General features: G+C 35.9%; 1 long non-coding RNA gene across 2 annotated transcripts; it reads left to right on the top strand.

Annotated features, from left to right (window-relative positions):
* Positions 1-581: 581 nt before the first annotated feature.
* On the top strand, positions 582-20,652 carry LOC130852588 (uncharacterized). Of its 2 annotated transcripts, none has more exons than XR_009053384.1 (4): positions 582-747; positions 3,735-3,809; positions 12,357-12,429; positions 19,828-20,652. It is a non-coding gene; the product is annotated as an uncharacterized LOC130852588 (long non-coding RNA). The 2 variants fall into 2 exon arrangements; XR_009053383.1 differs by having other exon boundaries at positions 582-727.
* Positions 20,653-23,055: the final 2,403 nt, after the last annotated feature.

Raw genomic sequence — 23,055 nt, forward strand, 5'->3', positions numbered from 1 at the left:
ATGGAGGAAACCGATTCTCTCATGTACCAAAAAAAAAAAAAAAAAAATGCTTTTAATGGTTGCACTCCTGATGACTGTTGTACAACCTCACAAGAGCGTGCTGGTTCTGTTATGGGCCCCTCCCTGCTACTCCTTGTTGCCTCCATGGCAGTAGTTGTGAGCCTGGGTGATTTCTGTCCCCCCAGGGGACACCTAACAGTGTCTGGAGACATTTTTGGTTGTCACAACTGGGAAGGTGGGTGCTACTGGCATCTATGAGTATAGGCCAGAGATGCTTCTAAACATCCTTGTTGGGGAAGTCAGTAATACAGTCTTGTCCAGGCCTCAGAGACAGAAGCAGGCCTCTGACCGACCTGTGACCCTGCCTGGACTGCGTGCCTGCTTCCATACCTAACAATCACTGCTAGCAAGTCAGATGGCGCTTATGATAAGAAAGGGAGCGGGTCTTGGAATTTCTTGAGCCCTCAGGACCTGGCCAGTCACCCGGGACCTGGAAAATCTTGTGACTCACATGGTGAAACCAACAACATCATTAAAGTAAATCCAGAGCTGCATTTTTGCATGCAAACTCATGAAAACAGTTTGCGGCCTGGAATTATAAACAGAAGTCCCTAGAACTCCAATCTGAAGTCTCACCCATGGAGTGGACACACGGCCTGGGACCCTTCCCAATTGGGGCTCCAGACTGCTGTCACTCGGAACTTCCCAGCGCTGCTTGAATCTGGATGTAGGTGCTTCCCCAATTCGGTGATGTATAAACCTCTGTCTTTACTATTCTTTCTTAGTATGCTGTAATATTTGTTAATTCAGTAAACTGTCTCTAAATTCTTGTTTAACTGAGTGTAGACTGGTTATTTTGCCAGCGAATCCAACAAGCCTTGAAACAGAAAGTAAGGCTTTCGGCAAAACAACCTTACATGCACAAGCCCTGACAAGAAAGAATTATCTGGCCAAAAATCTCAGAGTGCTGAAGCTGAGAAATCCTGCTCTTAGGACCACAGTAAAAGTTTTTATACATGTTTTCTATGCTCTGAAACAAATGACCACTAACAGAAGCTTAAAAAAAATTTGTTTATGATCTCACAGCCGCTACAGATGAGCCGTCTGGGTGAGGATTAGCTGCGTTCTCAGTTCTCTACTCAAGGTTTCAACAGGTGCTGGCTCAGTTGCATTCCCATGAGGATGCAACCAAGCTCTCTTAGACTGTTGGCAGAATTCGTTTTATGGTGGCTGTAGAATCCCTGGCCAAAATGGAGAGAGAGAAAGAGAGAGAGAGAGAGAGAGAAAGAGACACACACACACACACACACACACTTCTTCCAGATTCTAACTTTCAGGACGGCTTCTGCTCTGCTGTAAAGGATTCACCCAGTTAAAACAGGACCACTCACGATGGTCCTCTCTTTTGGGTAACTGAAATAATAAAAGATTAGGGACCTTAATTACATCTGTAAAATCCCCTCTCCTTTGCCATAAAGCATGAGATAACCATGAAAGTGGTATCCTATCACCTTTGCCATGTTCAATTGGTTAGAAGCAAGTTACAGAGTCCACCGCCATTAAAGCGGAGTGAATTACTTACGTAAGGGCGTGGCTCATTGGAGGTCACTTTTGGCAGTGTCCACCACAGTTCCTACCACAACTTGGAATGAAAAAAACTCTAGTTTCAAGAGGAGATAGTGCCATTCTGTACGCAACCTGTAACTCTAGACTGAATGGGGAAACAGATGCTAACGGATAGATTCCTTGTATTGTTTCCTAGCTTGTGAAGTGAGAATCATTATGGCAGAAAGGGGAAAGTAAAAGTCCTGGAAATGTCACCAACCCCTATAAAAACAGTAAATTAAAAACTATATAGCTTCACTAGGGCAAATATAGAGTACAGAACTGTCATCAAATATCTGAAAGATGCAGGGATGGTGAATCCTGTCACATCCCATTTATATCACCTGCATAGCCTGTATAAAGTCTAATGTGCTTGGGAAGTTGAGAGCAGGTTTCCATAAACTTAATGAGATGCTAATGCCAATTGCAGCTGCCGTACTGGATACAATATTTTACTGGGGAAAATAATCTTAACTCTGGCACCTGGTATGTAGCTACAGGCCTGCCAAATGCTGTTGGTTACATTCCCATAAGTGAGGAAAACCAGAAGCAGTTTGCATTTATGTACTGAGGACAATAGTATACCTTTACTGCCTTGCACTTTTTTTTGGTTACAATGTTATTTAAAACACTTTTGGTCATCTCGATATCCCTCATAATATCTTGTAGTTCCATTACACTGAAAATATTATGTTAGCTGGATCTAGTAAAAGCAGTAAGAATACTAGAAGCCCTACTATTGGATATGCTTCCAAGAATGTGGTAGACACTCAACAATTTAAGACCTACCTTACTGGTGAAGTTTCTAAGGACCCAGTGGTATGGAGCATTTAGGGATATTCCTAGTAAAGTAAGAACAACCTTGCTTCACTTCACACCACCCATCAAGAGCAGGAGGCACAGTGCTCTGTGAGGCCACTTGGATTTTAGAGTAACATATTCTACACTTGACTGTTCTTCTCTTCCCATCTTGTAGATAATCCCTATGTAAGACAACCACGATTGAGACTTGGAGCACAAATTTCTGCAGCAGATCTAGGCTGTAGTACAAGACACCCTACCACTCAGATCATATGACCCCACAGAGGTTCATACTGGAAGGTCTAAAGCAGAGAATTATACTGTAGGAGATTCTGAAAAATCCCAAAATAGAGTCAGAGCATAGCCTCTCCTAGAGTTAACTACTTCACTACTTCTATCTCAAACCATGGTCATTTAACATAAGAGAAAAAAGCAATGGCCAAGTTTATGGGAAAACTTTCACGGTATTCTAACCTAGGCTGAGGTTGATGGCTTTCACACTACTGCATCACTTAGCAGTGACCTTATCCTTATACTTCGAAGGGAAAATTTCTCACTTGGCACAATTTTGGTGGTAAAGCTGTTTGGTCACCTAATGTAAAGGAAGAGATTGTTTGAGTACCCAGACCTTCCAATAGCAGAGGCAAATGCTGATCCCTAGTATATCATCATTCTCTGGGGAAACCAGCTGGCTTCCCAGCAGTAGGTTTACCATGTTAGACGCCTCCTTTCACAGCAACATGGCACTTTATTGTTACCAGAACACATATGTGTCCCAGGTATGGATGTGCCTTTCCCTTCTGTAGTGGTTCTGTCCATACTATTATTTTATCACTTCCTGAATCCTTTATACACAGCCATGGCATCTGCTACATCAATAATACTGCCTTCAACCAGAGGACATGCTTTTTTTTTTATAGAAGAAAATGTTATGTGTGACTAATGTTGTAGATTTCAACTTGGGAGTATAATACATTTGCAGTAACCCTGAGATGATGTCATATCTTGATGGCAATCTGTGGACCTTCTGTGACTAAGACACACATGCTTCACTACACAAAGGACAGAGTGGCTGCCGAAGGGTAAAAGATATAGATGGTTGCAATTTTCTTGCATTTATCCCTCAGAACCTCTCTCCACTTTTTTCCCTTCCTGCTCTCTGTGTTGGGGAACTGACTTGTATGAGCTACATGAAAGGGCTCCCATGGGCAGTTTCAGTTTTGATTAAGTCAATGGGGAGCCCTATGAGGAGATTAGAGGGAAGAAGACATTACTGAGTGATACTGGGATGCATACCATCTTGACTTTTTCTCTTTTGCTCTCCTTAGGTTGGCTATATCCTTTCACTGACGGTCGCAGCTCCTCTCAAGTTGGCCCTCTCTATACGATTCTGCTGGGTTTAGGTATCTGCTCCCTTCCCTCACCCATTCAAGCTTTGGAGTATTAACAACACCACTCTATCTTTCTAGATTCTATTAATCACTATGTCTCCTCCTCCATTTAGGTTTAAGTGTGGTAACTGTCTATCATCACTAGTCCTGGGGACTGCACTGTCCCTTGTGGTACAGTTTGTGTCCAAACTGTTGTAGACAGTCCCTTGTTAATTACTAAATTACCCTAATTTGAGTCTGATAGCTATTTACTATGGTGGTCCTGACTTACACAATGGCAGAGGCCAAAATACAACTGAAAGAGGAAAAGAGATAATATCTTAGACTCATCCTGATAATACCCTTCAAGAAGGAGCGGGAAGCCATATTAAGATATAATCTCTTAATTTTGTGGAGAGACTATAGCAAGCAGACTCATTTAATATTTCTTATAGATTTGAACAAATAAATCAAATAGAAGAACTTTGGCAGTTTCAAGAGAAAAATACAGAGAAAATCAATATTTTAGCATTTTTCCCCTCCAGTTCATTCTTTCTCAAAAATGGCTCAATTTGTGAGAAACGTTACATGGGCATTCAAACCGTATAAAACTAGTATAGAATCACTGACATTCAGGCAAGATTGAACCAAGTTTTCTCTTTTGTACTTATATTTCCTTTTGTGGACATAACTGAAACTCTGGTAGGATCTTTGGCAATGCTAAGGATTAGGCCTGGAACTATAAATTTGTTTGGGACAATGACATTAGGAACTAAAAATTTCTTTGCTTCTCAAAATGTTGTGAGTGTGGGGCCCACACTTAAGCTCCAACAGGAATATGACTTCTTGTTTTCAGGGGTAGATTTTGCCTCCTCTATTAAGAGATACTCCTCATTCTATGGGAAAACAAAAAACATAGTTTCATATAGAAAAACGGTACAAATCAACCGGTTTGCAAGGCAGAAATAGAAACACAGATGTAGAGAACAAACACATGGACACTAGGTGGGGAAAGCGAGGTGAGTTGGGGGAGAATGAATTGGGAGATTTGGATTGCCATGTATACATTACTAATAAGAAAAAAATATCAAATTGTACACTTTAAATATATGCAGTTTATTGTATGTCAATTGCATCTCAATAAAAGTTCTTAAAGAAAACAAAAAAAACCTAGTTTCCACTCCTATGAAGCCTTCAGATAACATTAATTTCCTCTCCCTTTTGTCTGTCCATCTACGTGTGTGTGTGTGTATCCATCTTTCTATTTATTATCTATTTTCTTTATATCCTCATCAGCACTTATGTTGGGGTTCATATATGAAGAGCTTTTTCTTTTAACAGACCTGGCTCTACTTACGGCAAGCCCATGTGAAGTCACCATGACTATTCTGTTCACAGCAGAGCAGAACAATGCAATTGACAGCACTAGCTTAGCCCCTGGGAGAGCAGCAGGATAGCAATGACTGTACATTTAAAACAGAAAAATGCCGTTTTTGAGATGTGGATGCTTCTAGTTGAACATAACTGTGACTTTAGAAAGACATTTTTCTGTTTTAAATTCACAGTAATTGAACTTCTTGTATGTCGACTTCCCTCTCCACGGGCTAAGCCAGCATGGCCATTTTAAAAGATTTGCTCCTCTGTGACCTGAAGAGCAACAGACATTTCAAACAATGGGCTCAGAGGCAAAACACGCCGTGCATGGGAAAATAACTAAAACATCCTGAAAGGATTTCCAGGGCCAGGGCCTCTGGAGAATTGTTCTAGCCCTAGACATGCTTTCCTGCAAAAGACTCAGATTTGAACACAGAAACAAAGAAAAACTAAAACAAACCCTGTTGTTAAGAGATTAATTTAAACAATCATCTGGGGACTTCTTGTTTGCTTGCTTTCTTCTTTGTTTTGTTGGTTTTGTTTTATTTTGTTTTACATTTGCCTCCTTTGTTTGTATGAACACTGAAGAACTGAATTAAACCAGTTCATCAAATATATTAATTCTGGAGTGAGCCTTGGGCAAAATGGTGAAGAAATATTTGCCTTTGAGGGACATCTTGAGCTCCTTTTTTGATCTACAGTTTTCTCTTTCCCTTTTCCCCACCCCAATTCCTTTCAGGTTTTTGGCTAATAATTTCCCCTAATTGTCAAATCCAATGGGTCATCCTAGTGTTTATTATTTTCCCTCCCTGTAGCACTGAATGGAAAACATCCCTCCTCCCTTGATTTTTATCACAGAACTCTGCCAATGTCCTCCTACTCCTTTCTGATTTTCTATTGTTGGTTTCCTTGTCTCTTTTTTGGGATTGTTGTCTGCTCTCTGCTCATTAAACATTTTTCTGCATGTTACCATTCTTCTTTCTCTTCTCAGCTGTACTGCATTGGGATAATCACATGTAAAAACTTTTTAATTCTCACTGAATCACATTAATTATTTGAATATATAAAACAAAAGGTATAAGCAGAGAAGCCACATTTCCTATATCAGTTTCATATCAGTTCCATCCACAATACATTGTCAATTTGACTAGTTTTTGGTGTATGATTTTTGCTTATTTTTACAAAACTAAGAAAATACATGTATTCTTATTTAGTTTTACTTGAGCAAATGATGGCATATTGTATACATTCTTTTATCATGGCTTTCTTATTCTATTAAAAATACATTTTATAAATCACTCCATAGCAGTTCAAAACATTTTTCATTTATTTTTATATTTCTGTAGAATTCTATCTTGGTCTCAATCCTCAGCCCCATCTGACCCGAAGCTAAAAGAGATAAAAATGTCTTCAAATATGAAATAAAGGCTGTCTTTTTTCCAACTAAGATATTAGTTGGGAATTCTAGACTTTGACTTTACTACTTTGCTCAGGAAAAAAAAAATTAATAGATTCTCAGTGCACTTAGGATAGCGTACATATTCTTTAATATAGTTAATATAACTTTACAAGACCTGCCCCTTTGTATCTTTTTGGGACATATTATTCACTCAGAATATATTACTTAAATGAAATATAAGTTTGTTAGTGAGGAATCTCACCTAATAAAAATAGAAGATATAAGTAGTGGTTCAACTTGTTAAAATGCTTATTTGGGAGATATTATACATTCTTGTCCCAGGGCTTGGCCAGCTGAAAGTGATATGTTAGAAAATTTAGTCTGTCAGTGTATTACAGGGTGGATTTTAGTTGAGATAATTTCATTTTGCTGGAGAGGGTATAGAGAAAAGGGAACCCTCCAGCACTATTGGTGGGAAAGTAAGTTGGTACAGCCACTATGGAAAACAGTATGAAGTTTCCTTAAACTACTAAAAATAGAATGAGCAAATGACCCGGCAATCCCACTACTGGGCATATACCCAGAGAAAACATAATTCAAAAAGATACATGTACCACAATGTTCATTGCAGCATTATTTACAATAGCCAGGACATGGAAGCAACCTAAATGTCCATCAACAGACAAATGGATAAAGAAGATGTGGCACATACATACAATGGAATATTACTCAGCCATAAAAAGGGATGAAATTGAGCTATTTGTAGTCAGGTGGATAGACCTAGAGTTTGTCATACAGAGCGAAGTAAGCCAGAAAGAGAAAAACAAATACCATATGCTAACACACATATACGGAATCTAGAAAAATGGTAATGATGAACCTAGTGGCAGGGTAGGAACAGAGATGCAGACATAGAGAACGGACTTGAGAACATCAGGGCGAGGGGAAGCTGGGACATAGTGAGAGAGTCGCATCAAACTATACACACTACCAAATGTAAAACAGATGGCTAGTGAGAAGCTACTACAGAGCACAGGGAGACCAGCTTGATGCTCTGTGAAGACCTAATGGAGTGGGATAGGGAGGTTAGGAGTGAGGCTCAAGAGGGAGGGGATATGGGGATATATGTATACATGTGGCTCTTTCACTTTGTTGTACAGCAGAAACTGTAAAGCAATTATACTCCAATAAAGATTAAAAACAAAATGAAGATAATCTAAGTATTGATATTACTTAAAAAAAAAAAAAGCATACACTATTGGAACAGTACTTATTTTCAATAATCTGAGGCTTAGACATAATCTTTCTTCCTGAGGTTCTCCTAGTGAACACTGAGACACTTTCTGTATCTTTCCCTCCCCCCCAATGCCTTATTCACAAATCCTCTGTGATCATTCCAGACTTGGGCAACAGAATGTTGATAATCCTCCACACAATTTCAGTTGGCATTTATCTTTCTTGGGAACAAAAGTTAATGTCAAAACCACACTGAAATAATTAGAAATTTTAAAAGATCTTTATCAATTTATGTTCTGTAGAATACTAAAACCAGATTAAAATATGTTAGTTATGGCAGAGATAGATGCAGTCGTCCCTTGATATCTGTGGGGATGGATTCCAGGATCCCCAGAAGGCAATAAAATCTACAGATACTCAAATCCCTTATATAAAATGGAACACTATTTGCATATAATCTATGTGCATCCTCCCATATACTTTTTTTTTTCTCCCATATACTTTAAATCATCTCTAGATTACTTACAATATGGATCACAATGGGAAAAAAGCCATGTAAACAGTTGCTGGCATGAGGCAAATTCAAGTTTTGCTTTTTGGAACTTTCTGGAATTTGTTTTTCAAATATTTTTGATCTGTAGTTGGTTGAATCCACAGATGCAGAATCCATGGTATGAAGGACCAACTATATAAGTTGTTTTAAAATGAAGATGTAAAAGAAGTAAAATTTCAAAAGGATGTACTCTTCTGAAATAAATCTGGGCCCTATTTCTCTTTCAAATTGAAAAACTTTAATGTCTTTTACTTCCCTAATAAATTGCATTACATAAAAATATAAGAATTCTTCAACTGTATTGAAAATGATTCTAGAGAACTCCTTTCATTAAAAAAATTCACATTTGAAATAACACTAAAAATAACATAGAACTTATGTAAGTAGGAATATAGTAAAACCTTCTGTATCAGAACAATGATATTGCATTTCTTTTCAATTATTTTTGTCATTAATTTCACATTGAACAGACTTAGATATAATGTTTACTGAACTTTGGATATTAAAGGTATTAAGCAATACAGATTCTTATAATGTAAATTATGAGAAATTAGATAATTCTCATAAAAAGAAATGCAGAAATTCAGTAGTATTTTTTTTCAGGCAGAGCTATACTTTATAGTTTATCCCTCTCCTGATTACATAAGTTGATTAGCATATAGTTCTAATCAAACTAAGGTAGAACTATATGCTATCTCATTTGATGTCATTTTAATTCCTATTTCCTTGGTCATAGATTATACATTCAAACTTGGGAACTTGCTGATATGTTCCATTAGTCATGAGAAAGAAGTGTTTGGGTCAAAACATAAGGACCTGTTATATAGCACATGGAACTCTACTCAACACTCTGTAATGGCCTATATGGGAAAAGAATCTTAAAAAGACTGGATATATGTATATTTATAACAGGTTCACTTTGCTGTACACGTGAAACTAACACAACATTGCAAATCAACTATACTCCAATAAAAATTTAAAAAATAAAAAATAAAGTGCAAGTAATTTGAACTCTAAAAGAAAGAACAGACTCTATGAAAACATCTCAGAATACATGTATGCTGGGCTACTTGGTGATAAGGTCCTAGTTCAAAGATCTTATATACATGTGCCTTTTGCATAAAGAACTATATTCTTTCACATCAATTCATTTCCTATACTAAGTCCAAAGATAGTTTTAAGTTGAAGAAAATTTTTAAAATACTTATTGTGCAAAATACACATTTATGTGAATGCTTACTCAGCCAAGGCAGCAGTAAGACATATTTGCTTCTTAAAATGGTATCATACTGATATGTGATTTCTATGGTTATCTGCATCTTTTGTAGTTTTATTGTATATGTTACAACGCCTTGGTTAAAATGCATTAAAGCCCAGATTGCAGTTTTAAAAGCATAATAAATATACATTGTAATATAGAAACTGAGTAATTAAACAGAACTCTAGCAATCTTACAATAATTTGTCAATATTATTGCTTTATACAGAATACATGTGCTGCAGAGAATTTACAGTTTCTGTAATTTACAGAAATTACATATACAGTGTCTCTCAAACACCCACTGCACTTATTTTTATAATATCCCTGCAGGTTAAGTGCTGTCAATTCCACTTTTCATTTAGAGAAATTTAAGCACCTTGTTCAGTTCAAATCATACCTAAACCTTATTACAAAACATCTTGCTCTACTGTACATGGAGTGATAATATATTGGATGTGCCCTCATTATGCAAGGCAATGAACATGTAAACTCACTAAAACATAGTCTCTGAAGAGAATGTTGTGCGTATTCCTAACACTGGAATTAATTAGTACGTATATGTATACATATTTCTGTCATCCAGTTTTCATTACATTTAGGTAGAGCAGCCTGCCATTTAGGCATGAGTCTTCATTTGACGCCTCAGCTTTCACAATAGATAAAACCCCATCGCCCATTAGCTTACTGTTAAAACATGCGGGATTCCTTGAATTAGCAACGTAAAAACTCTGCTCTGTGGATATTTGCCAGAGAAGAGAAATTGAAGTTATTTATTGTAGATATTGATGATAGTGATCTATACATCACAATGTATGGTCCTTATGAGGATTAATGGGACAAGATTCACAGAGGTCTTAGAAATGGGAATAGAGTTTCCAAACTTCATTTTAATTTTGGGCCCTGTGAATCCCGTAACTGAGGATCTTTCTCCCTTGACAGTGATTGCTAGAAAGTTCAGAGAAAATCTGTGGCCCAATTCTAACAACTGTGTAGGACCTTATGGCATGTACTTCATCCTTGGCTTCATTTTATTTCTCTTACTATTAGTATACTTCACTGCTATTTCCTCAGTTATTTATATTGTTGTGCTGTTTGTGTTTTAAGTTGTCTACATATGTCATAAATATAACTTCACTCAGATTCATTTCACAGAAACTTTGAGGCAGTTTTCTTAGAATATACTCAATACAGTAAAACAATCATAACAAAGGGATATATTATCATGGGAAATATGAATGTGAATTAAGAGAGTATGCAGCTATGAGTTACATGCAGTTTTTTAAATTGGGCTACTCATTTGGTTCAGTACTTTCTTGTGTGCAAAGGACAAAAGGTATATGATAAATTACAAGACTTACCCTGTCAACTAAGGGAGATATTTTTTAAAGGAGCACATTGGCTCTAGAAAAGTCATTTGTTTCCTAAACCTTAATTTTAAAAGAGAGACATTATAGTGATATTCAATTCTATTTTTACATAAAATAATGTTTACTGCTGAATCAAGTGAACAGATAGTATTAGACATAAGGAAATATCATTTTGTTTCTGTGGAAGGTAGGGCTGAGGAGAGAAATTACTAGCAATGGTCTACACTACATCATCAGAATAACTCCCACATACTAATAAAATACAATTAAAATACTAATGAAAAATTGGAAATATCTTATTTTATAATTACAAAGTAAACTGTAGATAAACACTTTGCTCTAATGGTCAAATTGCTTCATATTCAAGGAATATAAAACATTTTTTCCAAAGGGTTTATAAGCTTAATGGGTACACCTTAAGAAAGACCTTAAGACTTTTGATGACATTGCATGGCCTCAAGTAACAAGAAGGTCCAGAAAAGTCTGGGCTATTCTTCACCTTCAACCTCTTCCCACTCCTCATTCCAAGCTTGAAAATGAATATATGACAGATGCATGTGCAAATGGGAATTTAATATGATTAAGTTGGAATTTAAAATATGTGGAGAAGTGTGGACTAATTAAAAAATAATTTGGAAAGAAGTGATCAATTCTTAAAAAAAAATAAAGCTCCATTTCTACTTTGTACGACTCACAAAATTATAAAAATAAAGAGTAAAATATATGTACAGTGTTGAGGCACAGAAATTCTTTAAAACAAACCTATAAAAATTGACAGATTTTTTTAGACAATATCAAAATGATAATATCAAAGAAAAATAGCAGAGAGGGAGAAAATATTTGTAACATTTATAAAAGTGTTTTAGTTCATTTGCACTGCTATAGCAAAAACTACCATAGAGTAGATGGCTTTTTAAACAACAGAAATTTATTTCTCACAGTTCTGGAAGCCTTTTGAAGGCCAAGATCAAGACACCAGCAGATTCAGTGTCTGGTGAGAACTTGCTTCCTGGTTCATTTAGCAGCCTTTTCACTGTATCCTTGCATGGCAGAAGTGAGCAAGGGAGCTCTCTGGGATTTCTTTTCTAAGGGTACTAACCCTATTTATGAGTGCTCCATCCTCATGATCTAATCATCCCAAAGGCCCTACCTCCTAATACGATGATATCGGGGGTTAGCTTTCAATTAATTTTGGGGGACTACCCACATTCAGTCTATAGCAACCACCACATCAAAAAAGTCTTCTTTGACACTTTAGTTAAAATAAAGCACATCCACACCCCCAGCTCAACCCTCTCTCATCCTTTGTCCTACTGTATTTTGTTTACAGCACTCACCTTTGCCTGGCATAATAGTTCACCTTAATTTGTTTGTAACTTTATTGTCCGCAGTCTCCACTAAAAGACAATGCTTGTGAAGGAAGGGAGAGTTTCACTCTCCCAGAACATGGTGTTGGTCATACAGGTGAGTGTGCTGCATACTGTTTATAATGTTCACCCCAACTCTTTTGTGTTTTTCTCCATGTCTATCCTTCCCCAAAGCCTCCTTGCAGCCAGCTTAGGTTTTGCCAAAACAGTCACTTGTTGATATTTGGAAAGGAAAAGGGAAGCAGAAGCCAGTACTGCTTCTGCTGCAGAAGCAGGCAGGACACAGGCTTCAGGGGACAGGACAACCAGGGAGAACTCTTGCCCACAGGTTCAGAGTCTCCTTGTAAAGTACCTACTCTGGTGCTGCAGGCAGCTGAGATCACTGGTAGGAGTTTCCGATGACTTCTGCACTTCCTGTTTTAAAGGCTACTACAGTGGCCTCTCAGACCCTTTTTCTGTCAATAGATCCAACTTTTTTCAGCTTCCGATTTCTTGTATGAAGTTATTTTTTGGTATAAAGTACATGGAATTCGCCACTTTTCCTGGGTAAATATTCTTTTCAGGCTTCATTTATTCAAAGCAAGGAGATTTTCATGGCCCGAGTGGTTTCTGATCTTGCTCCTGGAGAGACTGCTCAGTGGACCAGTCAAACACAGCCTTCCATTCAGCAGGCAGGAAAGAACATGTTCTCATGCTGAGCTCCTGCTGGCCTGGCCGAAAAGTGCCCCCAACGGGCCTATTCCCACCATCATTAAACACACAACCAAGCCTCTGAAACACATACATAGCTTTGTAACCATCTTAAATTAAGGCTAAGTAACTTGAAAACTGAATCACAAGCCTATATGCTATTAAATGACTATTTCTGTCCTCATCAGAATAGCTGTTAGGGGACAGGCAGTTCCATACATTTTTGGTATTTACTAGAAACACACAGAGATACACACACATACATGCACATATACACTTACCCACAGGAATTTACACTCTGCAGTTGTATAATGAATGTGCATTTAAATTTAACACAGCCAAAACAAATACTGGTTGCTTCTTGCTGTTCTAAATCAGCTTCACCTCAATGTTCCCCATGTTGGTAAAATGAAGCACCATCTATCCAGATGCTCAGGCCCAAACTCTTACAGTCATTTTTTAAGCCTTTTTCACTTCATGCCTGCATTTAATCAGTCAATTGTATTAGTTCTATTTCTGCAAGAAAATATCTCAAATCCACATGCTTCAGCCTTTCTTTACTCTGGGTTACTATCATCTGGGTTACTGTCATCTCTCTGCCAGATGATGGCTGAGTTTTTGGCCTAGATGTCCACCACTGCCACTGCCTGTGTCCTTTCACAATGATATATCTATAGCTATATATATCTATATCTATATATATATCTATATCTATATCTCATTCACATAAATATACACATACATATATAAATATACTCATATGTATGACTAGTTGGTAATCTTTAGTTTTTAGGCTTAACTACAAAAATTCTCGATCAGAGACTCCTTTCTAAAACCTGGGAAATTTGACTAAATTGGATCTCTCTTCCCACACAGCCACAGGGCATGTGATTTTTTAGGCTGTCAATGTGTCAAGCCATTCCTGTGGTGTCTGAACACTGAGGACAGGCATGAGTGGCCAATTTTTATTCTTTATACTTATGCTGCCATTTTTCTCACAGTAAAAACAAGAGGGGAAAAAATGTTTCCTGCACAACAAACACATCTCTATCAAAAAATATAAAATAAAAATACACTTAAAGCATAGCATGATTCTAAAAAAGAGTTGAGGGAAACCATACATTCCTTTGTAAGTGAAGAATATTCCGTCATATTAATACTCAAGCTAAAATCATCCATCTTTGAGATTAAAAAATTTAAGGTATCATTATAATACCTCGGCTATAGGCATCTGAGTATGGGGCTACTGCTCTAATAACAATTCTTTATTCATAATAAACATGTACATAATGATTTATTGTTTAAAAATCCTATTTACCATGATATTTTATTTGCTCCTCACAACATGGACAAGAAGGGAATGCTGAAGATGAAGGAAGGTATAGTAGAAGTTGATTTGTGTAAGTGTATGCAGTTAATGATAAAGCAGGGAATAAATCTCAGTCTTTGGACTTTAAGACCTGTACTTTTTCTAACCCAGGGGATACACATCCTATAACATCTCAGTATAAAGTGATTTAACATGTCTAACTCATTTGCTTATCATATTCACAGGATTGATACTCAGAGTTCCTCAGTCTGAAGATATGAGTACATTTCTATAGATCATGACACTTTGACTTTAGGGAGACAGGTTTAATGGAGAGAATTCAGTTTTGGGTTTACATTCTAGTTCTGACATCTACCATCTTTTGTGGGGACTAAAACATGATATAGATTCATGAGTCAGACTTACTTTGCAAGGTTATAGAGAGGAATAAGTAAGATAATATATGTAAAGTGTCCAGCATAGAGTTTCGCTTAATAAAAGTTAGAGCTGCTGCTCTTTCCTCCATATGGCTGGCCACTTTGCCTCCCCTACCCAGTCCACACTGAGCAAGCACAAGACACTGTGGGCCCGCTCAGACCATCACTCCAACAACGCCCAATAATTCTCTAGTTGTGACTTACAACTTTAGCTCCAGAAAAAAGTGCAACAAATAATAGGTATGAATTGAGGTAGGAGAGGTGATTGTTTTCTATTCTCCATTACCAAGAAAAATTAGAATTTCATTACTGAGGCCAGGCAGCTATTTTCCTAGTAACAGTACTTTCCTCTATCCTGAACAAACCATGATGGTATCTGGAATCCAAAATTTATCTGTGACATTACTGATCTCTATTATCTAATCAACTTCTCATTAAAATCAAATTTTAGGTACATTACAGAGTGGAGGCATTCTTTACTTCCTTATTTGTTGAAAACATAATTTGAGTTTTACATTATTTCTCTCACGGATCATGTAGAAGAAAAAAGGACATCTCAAATTCAGATTCAGATCCAGAAATTTGGTGACCGTTTATAGAGTTTGTTTTAGAAAACTTTGGCCACAGATAATTAAAAAGTATTATAGTGATTATCAGAGAGGATGGTGGAATTGCAAGATGGGTAGACAAAGCTGTCACATGAAATTATTAACATGGAGATTGGTAGTACAGTTTTATTTTATCAACAAAAACATATATTTTATGAGCCATAACTTTAAAAAAAAGATTAAGAAAGCTAATCATTGACTAGGACAAATGCATTGTGTATCTTTACACACTGGAATTGAATTTGATAAAAGAGTATTAAATTCATTCTGGAATTCTCCAAATTAAAATAAAAGCAACTAATTTGGAAGACTATGGTAAACAATTAAACCTGCATCTTTCTTTTTCAAAATCTCACTTGAGATGTCACTATTTGTTTGCAATTTCTTTTCAAACTACATATGTCAATTTACTCCTATTTTCTTTCTTATATCTAAAAATGCAAATAGGCAAAGTGCATAAAAAATCTCCTTGGGGGGGGACATTTCTCACAGAAGATTTTTGATTGAAAACAGCCTTTGCTTATTTACTAAAGCACATTCTTAAGAAGATTCTTTTTTTTTTTTTTTTTTAAACCCACTTGGAAATGCTACCTTGCAGCGTGATATTTCAGGAGAAGCACTTTCTAAGTTGACAAGGCGGTACTATGCCTCCTCACTAAGCACTCTACTTTTCATTTCTTGCTATGACAATGGTGTTAAAATCTCCAAGGTGATGTTTAGGCTGCTTCCAAACTATTCCAACAATTTGGGAACCTTAAATTCCCTTCAAAACACCAAAGTAGATAAAGATTTTGAGCTTTAAATGAAGAGTGTTTCTTGAGTTTCCACTGAATAATGCATAGATATGTTTACATGGGCACACCAGGTTTATCCAATTTTATTGCTTTAATGGAAAATTTAGGAATTTAAAATAAAGTAAAACGCAGCATTTAAGTTTCCAGATTTCACTTTTTGTAATAAAATAATAAAAACAAATAGAGACATTGTTAAAGGTCAAAGTATGGCAGCCAGTGGCTGGGGCGTCTGCTGTCTTTCCTAGATTCAAGGTGTCCTAATGACTCATGCGCCTTGTGCATTAGTCACTACGCTGTCACTGTTTTCCCCAGGCCACTGTGTCAAACATGCATACCCATCCTGCAACCACACCCCAACCCTACCCAGCATACAAAGCCCTGTCACCTTTCCAGGTCACTGGCCCAGACTTAGTCCCTTCTCATTCCACTTGCAGGACTGTGCATCTCATGCAGGCTAGTTGCATGGCTTATAAACCTTACAAGACATTGGAGGAGAAGCCCTCCAGTTGGACTAGGAACTTGAAGCAGCATTCTTTGAGACCATGGTCTACATGCCTTCTATAATTCGTGTTAGCCAACCAATATTTTTGTTTGCTTTGTGTTTGCTTAGATTTTGTTTCAAGTATTTACTGTTTTTCATTTAGAAATTAAAAATCAGGCAAATGAATGAAAAGTTAGCAGTTAATTGCACAATTATTGTCAATAATCATTACCCTTACAATATTTTTTGTTTGTTTGTTTACAACATAGTTATATATTTTCCTTTTTAAAAAATGTTTTGGGAAATTTTTCGATACACAGCAAATGTAGCTATGCATTTTAAGACACAGTTGCCTTTAGAGTATCTTCATTTTGATGGCTGGATACTGGAAGCCAAGGTGGGTCTTTGGCAAGAATTAAGTAAGTTACAAGTGTCTTTTCCCACTAATGCCAGGACACTGACTATGGCTTTCCCATCTTCCATGCTCTCCATTCCCAGCCTACAAAGAAAGAACAGCTAAGATTTCCTTTCGTTTCTTTTCTTTACTTTTCTCCTCTTTTCTTGTAAAAGGAATATTAATATGAGATCCACCCTCTTAAATTTTTAAGTGTATAATGCAGTATTTTTGACTACAGGCAGAAGGTTGGACAGTAGATCTCCAGAATTTATTCATCTTGTCTAGCTCAAATGTCATACCTGCTGATGAGCAACTCTCTACTCCCCCCCCCCCTCCAGTTTCTGGTATCCACCATTCTATTTTCTGCTTCTACAGGTTTGACTATTTTTGATATCTCACAAAAGTGGAATCATGCAACACTTTTCCTTATGTGACTGGCTTATTCCACTTAGCATAAAGTCCTCAGGGTTCATATATATTGCCACTCACTGCAGGATTTTCCTCTTTTTTTCTTAAGGTCAAACCATATTCCATTGTATGTAATGTATATACCACATTTTTTATCCATTCATCCATTGATGAACATTTAAGTTGTTTTCACATCTTGACTATGTGAATGGTGCTGCGATGGACATGGAAGTTCTAACAGCTCTCAAGATCTATTTCAATTATTTTGGATAAATACTCAGAAGTGGGATTGCTGGATCAAATGGCAGTTATATTTTTAAATTTTTGAAGAACCCCCATACTGTTTTCCATAGCAGCTGCACCATTTTGCATTCCTACCAACAGAATTCAAGGGTCCAGTTTCTCCTTGCCAACATTTATTATCTTTTTTAAAAATATAACAGCCATCCTAACAGGTGTAAGGCAATATTTCATTGGGATTTTGATGTGCATTTCCCTAATGATTGGTGATGTTGAGAATCTTTACATACACCTGTTGGCCCTTTACATGTCTTCTTTGGATAAATGTCTATTCAAGTCCTTAACTCAACTTCACTTTCTACCTAAAGGATCTAGTAAAAAGAACAAACTAAACCTAAAACTAGAAGAAGGAAATAATAAATATTACAGCAAAATAAGTGAAACAGAAAATAGAAAAATAATAAACAAAACAATGAAATTAAAAGCTGTTTTCTTCAAAAGATAAACAAAATTGCTGTAATAGGATCATGAGAGACTGCTATGAACAATTATACATCAATAAACTGGATAACCTGGCAGAAATGGAAAAATTCCTAGAAATACAACATACCAAGACTGAACCACGAAGAAACAGAAAATCTGAACAGCCCAATAATGAGTGAGGAGACTGAGTCAGTAATCAAAGACCAAAAGGAGAAATCCAGGACCAAAAGACTTCACTAGTGAATTCTACCAAACATTTAAAGAACAATTAATACCAACCCTTCCCAAACTCTTCCAAAAATTTGAGGATGATGGAACATTTCCAAACTCATTTTATAATAACAGCATTACCCTGGCACCAAAATCAAAGACACTACAAGACAGGAAAACTAAAGGTCAATACCTCTGATGAACGTAGACACAAAAATTCTCAACAAAATACCAGCAAATTGGATTCAACAACATATTAAAAGGATAGTATACATGACCAAGTGGGATTTATCTCCAGGATGCAGAGTAAAGGAGTTTAACAACACTCCTTTCATCTTTTTCCCCCCAGAGATGAAACTATTAACCATCAACCTGTTGAATGATTTTTAGCAACAGAATTTTTTATGCTTCATCAGTGAAGAATTAAGAATAACCAATTTCCTATTTTGATATTTCTTTTGAACAGAAAAGGATGTTTTTAATACATACACATGTATTAAGTTTTAGTACATATATACATAAGAGAAAATACATTGATCCAAGAAGCAATTATCAATAAGAAACAATGTCAGAGACTGCAGTAGAACACTATTCTTTTTAATTCTCCTTCTGTTAGTGTGATGCACCCCTGTTTCTAGTGCATATACATTCTCCTTTTTTCTCTTTCTGGTTCTCTTATTTCTGTTATGCTCTCTTTCTGTCTAACAAGCAAAAAGTGACTGGGTAGAGAAGGTGCGGGAGCAGAAAATAGTTGAGTTCAGGAATTGTACTGGGCTAGGTTTTTCGTAGTAATAAGGAGAAGACATTTTCTGTTGGCTTGTTTGTTGTGTTTCGTTTCCCCTGATTTTTTTTTTTTAGGGGAGTGTGTATTTAATTTTCAAGTTAGGCATTTTGTGGCATTTCCATCAACTGTAAATTGCTAGTTTCTGCTTCACTGGAACCACAATGTACATTAAAAGGGGGATAAATTCAATATTATCTGTAAGTTTCCATTATTATTTCTTTTTTGTTTGCTTGTTTTTTTGGTCTGTTGCTAGTTGGGCTCTGGAGGATTGGAAGAAAAAAATAGTGAAAGTATTGTTTCTTGAAGTCCTGTTACTAACTGAACCTACGTTGAGCTTTTGGATTGGTATCTAGTTTCTCAAGAGAGCTGGAAAATAATAAAATAAATCCTATAGAGAGAGATCAGACAATACAGATATTACAGTTTGTTCTATATTAAAGATGATTTTTCAACATATTCTTGAGTATACAGTCTTAATTTAGAGAAACTAATTCATATTAAATTAGCCTTCATTTAGTTGATTCTTGGGCCTGAATGCAGGGATTTATTCTTGAAAATATTTTCAACATATCATTGTTCCGGTCCAATTTTTATGTGGCTAGTTACTCTAAAAGAATGTCAATTCTATTCCTTATGTTTCTATATTTTTTGTAGATGTGGTTTACTTGAATGAAAACAAGAATTACTGACATCCAAACTACAGCTTCTATGAATCCAAAGTTGAAGAAATGGGTTGTGGGTTAATGAGGTTGGGCGTCCTCACCTATATGAAGAGGATATCCTCACAGTAAAGGATATGACATTTTCACATCTGGAGAATAAGAGGGAGAGAAAATCAATTTCCCACTATCAGCCATCAAAGATATTTTTATGCAATATATTGATTTATTTCTGTATTATTAACTTTTAAGGTAAAATTTACATACAATTAAATGTACCAATTTTGATATACAATTTGGTAAGTTTTATCAAATGTACCTACCCATGAAATCAACACTCCAACCAAGTTATAAAACATCCTCCAAGAATGTTCTCTAGTGATCCTTTCCGGTCAGTGGCCACCTCATTCCCACTGATAAACTAGTGTTCTATCACCACAGATTAGTTTTTCATATTCTTGAAAGTATTATAAATAGAATCATACATAATGTACTCTTTTCTGCCTGGCTTCCTTCATTCAATAGAATATTTTTGAGATCCATCTAGATTGATGTGTATATCACTAACTCATTCTTTATTCCATGATTCCCAGGTGATTCTAATCTGTATTTCTAGTTCTATAAAGTGAAATGCATAGATGCCAAGTACACACACAGGTCAATGTTTTTTGACAAATGTATATTCCCATATAACTGTCACCCAAATCAAAGACACAGAACATTTCCATCACTGCCAAAAATTCCCTTGTGTTTCTTTCCAGGCATCCCCACCGCTTTTCACAGGAAAACACTGTTTTAATTTTTACCACTATAGACACATTTTGTCTGTTTAGAATTCCCATAAATAAAGTCATATCATATAAATTTTTAGTGCTTGGCTTCTTCTGTTCAAAATAATATACCTTTGAGATTAATTTATATTGTGTATTATCTGAAGATGCTCACTTTTTATTGCTGAGTAGTATAACACTGTTTGGATATACTAACGCTGCTTATTCATACTTCTGTTGGTGAATATTCAAGTTACTTCTGGCTTCTGGCTACTGTGAGTAAATTGATCCAAGCCTTTATGTACCCATCTTTTTTGGAGACATTTTTTCATTTCATTCGTCCATCTCTAATTCATGTATGAGTTTAGTTCAATGAAACTATCCAGGGCAATAAAGCTCTTTCCCCACTTATGCCCAGACAACCCTACAGTCTATTCTTTGTGGGGTAATGCATCTTAGCTTTTGATACACCTTTTGAAAAATAGGATGAGGTTATTTCTGTAAATTAAAAAGGCATTCATTTAAATTTATGTATCTCATCCAGATAACGATTCTGAGTTTTCCTTCATAATAAAGTCACATAGACAAGGAAAGATGAACACCAATGCAAGGAAAGAGCAATTCATGTACTTACACTGTTCACTTATTCATTTAGTCAACAAAAGTTTATAAAGTGCCAGCTTTAAACAGAATATTGTGCTAAAAGATGAGATGGAATTTTAGAAAATTTAGTTTATAATTAATAGAATATTGTATTCATATGACAACAACCAATTTTTTTTTTTTTTTTTACAACAACCAATTTTAAGTCACAAAATTTAGTGGAAATGAAAATTACTATGGCTGTCAAGTACTGTTTGGCTACATCGCCTGATTGATTGTTTTTGTTTCTGAACACCTGATTTAGAGTTCCAGAGATATGTTTGTAGTAAAGATATGTTCTCTTTTAAATGGATCTCTCAATTCTTATTATTCAAACCAATTATTGAGTCTATTAACACCGAGCAATTCTTATTATATAGAACATCGCAAGACCATTGGAAGTTATCAACCCCTTCCACAGTAGAAAGCAGCCACACTTTTCCCTTCAATTGCAAAGTGGGAATTCCTTGGCAAATGCTATTTTGCTGAATCAAGGATAATGATCACAGTTAAGGACAGTGATACTTTAACAATAATTCCTCTAATTTACATGTCTGGCAAAGAAAAAAATAAAATACAGTAGCATCTTCTAATTTTATTTCGGTTTGAATTTAAAGTTAATTCTCAGCTCAGATTCCTAGGTGCGTCATTTAAAAATACAGTTGTCCTGGACTTCAATCAGCAGCTCTCTCTTCCCCTCCTGTGGCCTGACATGATGATTTCTTAGTCGATACAATATCATAATGCAAATATCAAACAATGAACACTGATGACCCTATTTATACAATACTCAATTCACTCTCTGTAAAGTCATTTTGTTAGAATCGTATGTGGCAGGTCCAGTAGCATTCAGGTTACTGGCTGACATTCATTCAGCCATATTTTTACCTTTGAATTCTTTTAAATGAATATCTAGCAGCCACCTACAGTATCTGAGACTTAAAAGCAACGGGATACAGCTGTTTTAAATGTTTTAAAATCTTTCCACTATGCTATTGATGTCTTAGAAACTACTTACTTCTTTCCAATATAACAGCATTTCTTTCTAAGGTCAGATGTGCTTAAGTGTGTAGTAAACAGGCTTATGAAGGCATCAGGCAAACAATTTCAAATATGAAAGGCAACTGAGATCCATAAAAATGAAGATTCTTTCATAACGTTTCTTCAGGAATTTGAAATCACTGCATTTTTGTTTATTGTAGGTCAATTGTATCCCATTAAAAGTTCTTAAAGAAAATAAATAAATAAATGAATAAATCACTGCATTTTTAAAATTATTCCTTCTGCCTTTCTCCAAAATTCTCAAAATTAGATCCTCTCAATAAACACAGAAAAATCATTTGACAAAATTCAACATCCACTCATAATAAAAACTCTCATAAAAATTGGTATAGAAGGAAATTACCTCAACATAATAAGGCCATGTATGACAAATCCACAGCTAACATCATAATCATTGTTGAAAAGCTGAAAGCTTTTCCCCCAAAATCACAAACAAGACAAGGATGCCTACTCTCTCCACTTCAATTTAACACAATATTGAATAGAACATTAGCCATAGTAATCAGAAAAGAAAAAGAAATAAAAAGCATCCAAATTGGAAGGGAAAAAGTAAAACTGTCACTTTTTTTCATTTTTAAGATGAGAGATATACAAAATGCCATTATATGCTGATGGAACTGGACAAGGTAAAATGGACAAATGCACGTACAAAGGTATAAATGCAAGAGCAAAGTCCTTGAGAAGGTGAAAAATGAGAGACATCAGCAACCCAAATCACTTTTGAACAATATATTTTGACTGTATACCAC

Source organism: Hippopotamus amphibius, chromosome 4 (assembly GCF_030028045.1).
Source record: "Hippopotamus amphibius kiboko isolate mHipAmp2 chromosome 4, mHipAmp2.hap2, whole genome shotgun sequence".
In the NCBI taxonomy this organism is placed as follows: Eukaryota; Metazoa; Chordata; class Mammalia; order Artiodactyla; family Hippopotamidae; genus Hippopotamus; species Hippopotamus amphibius.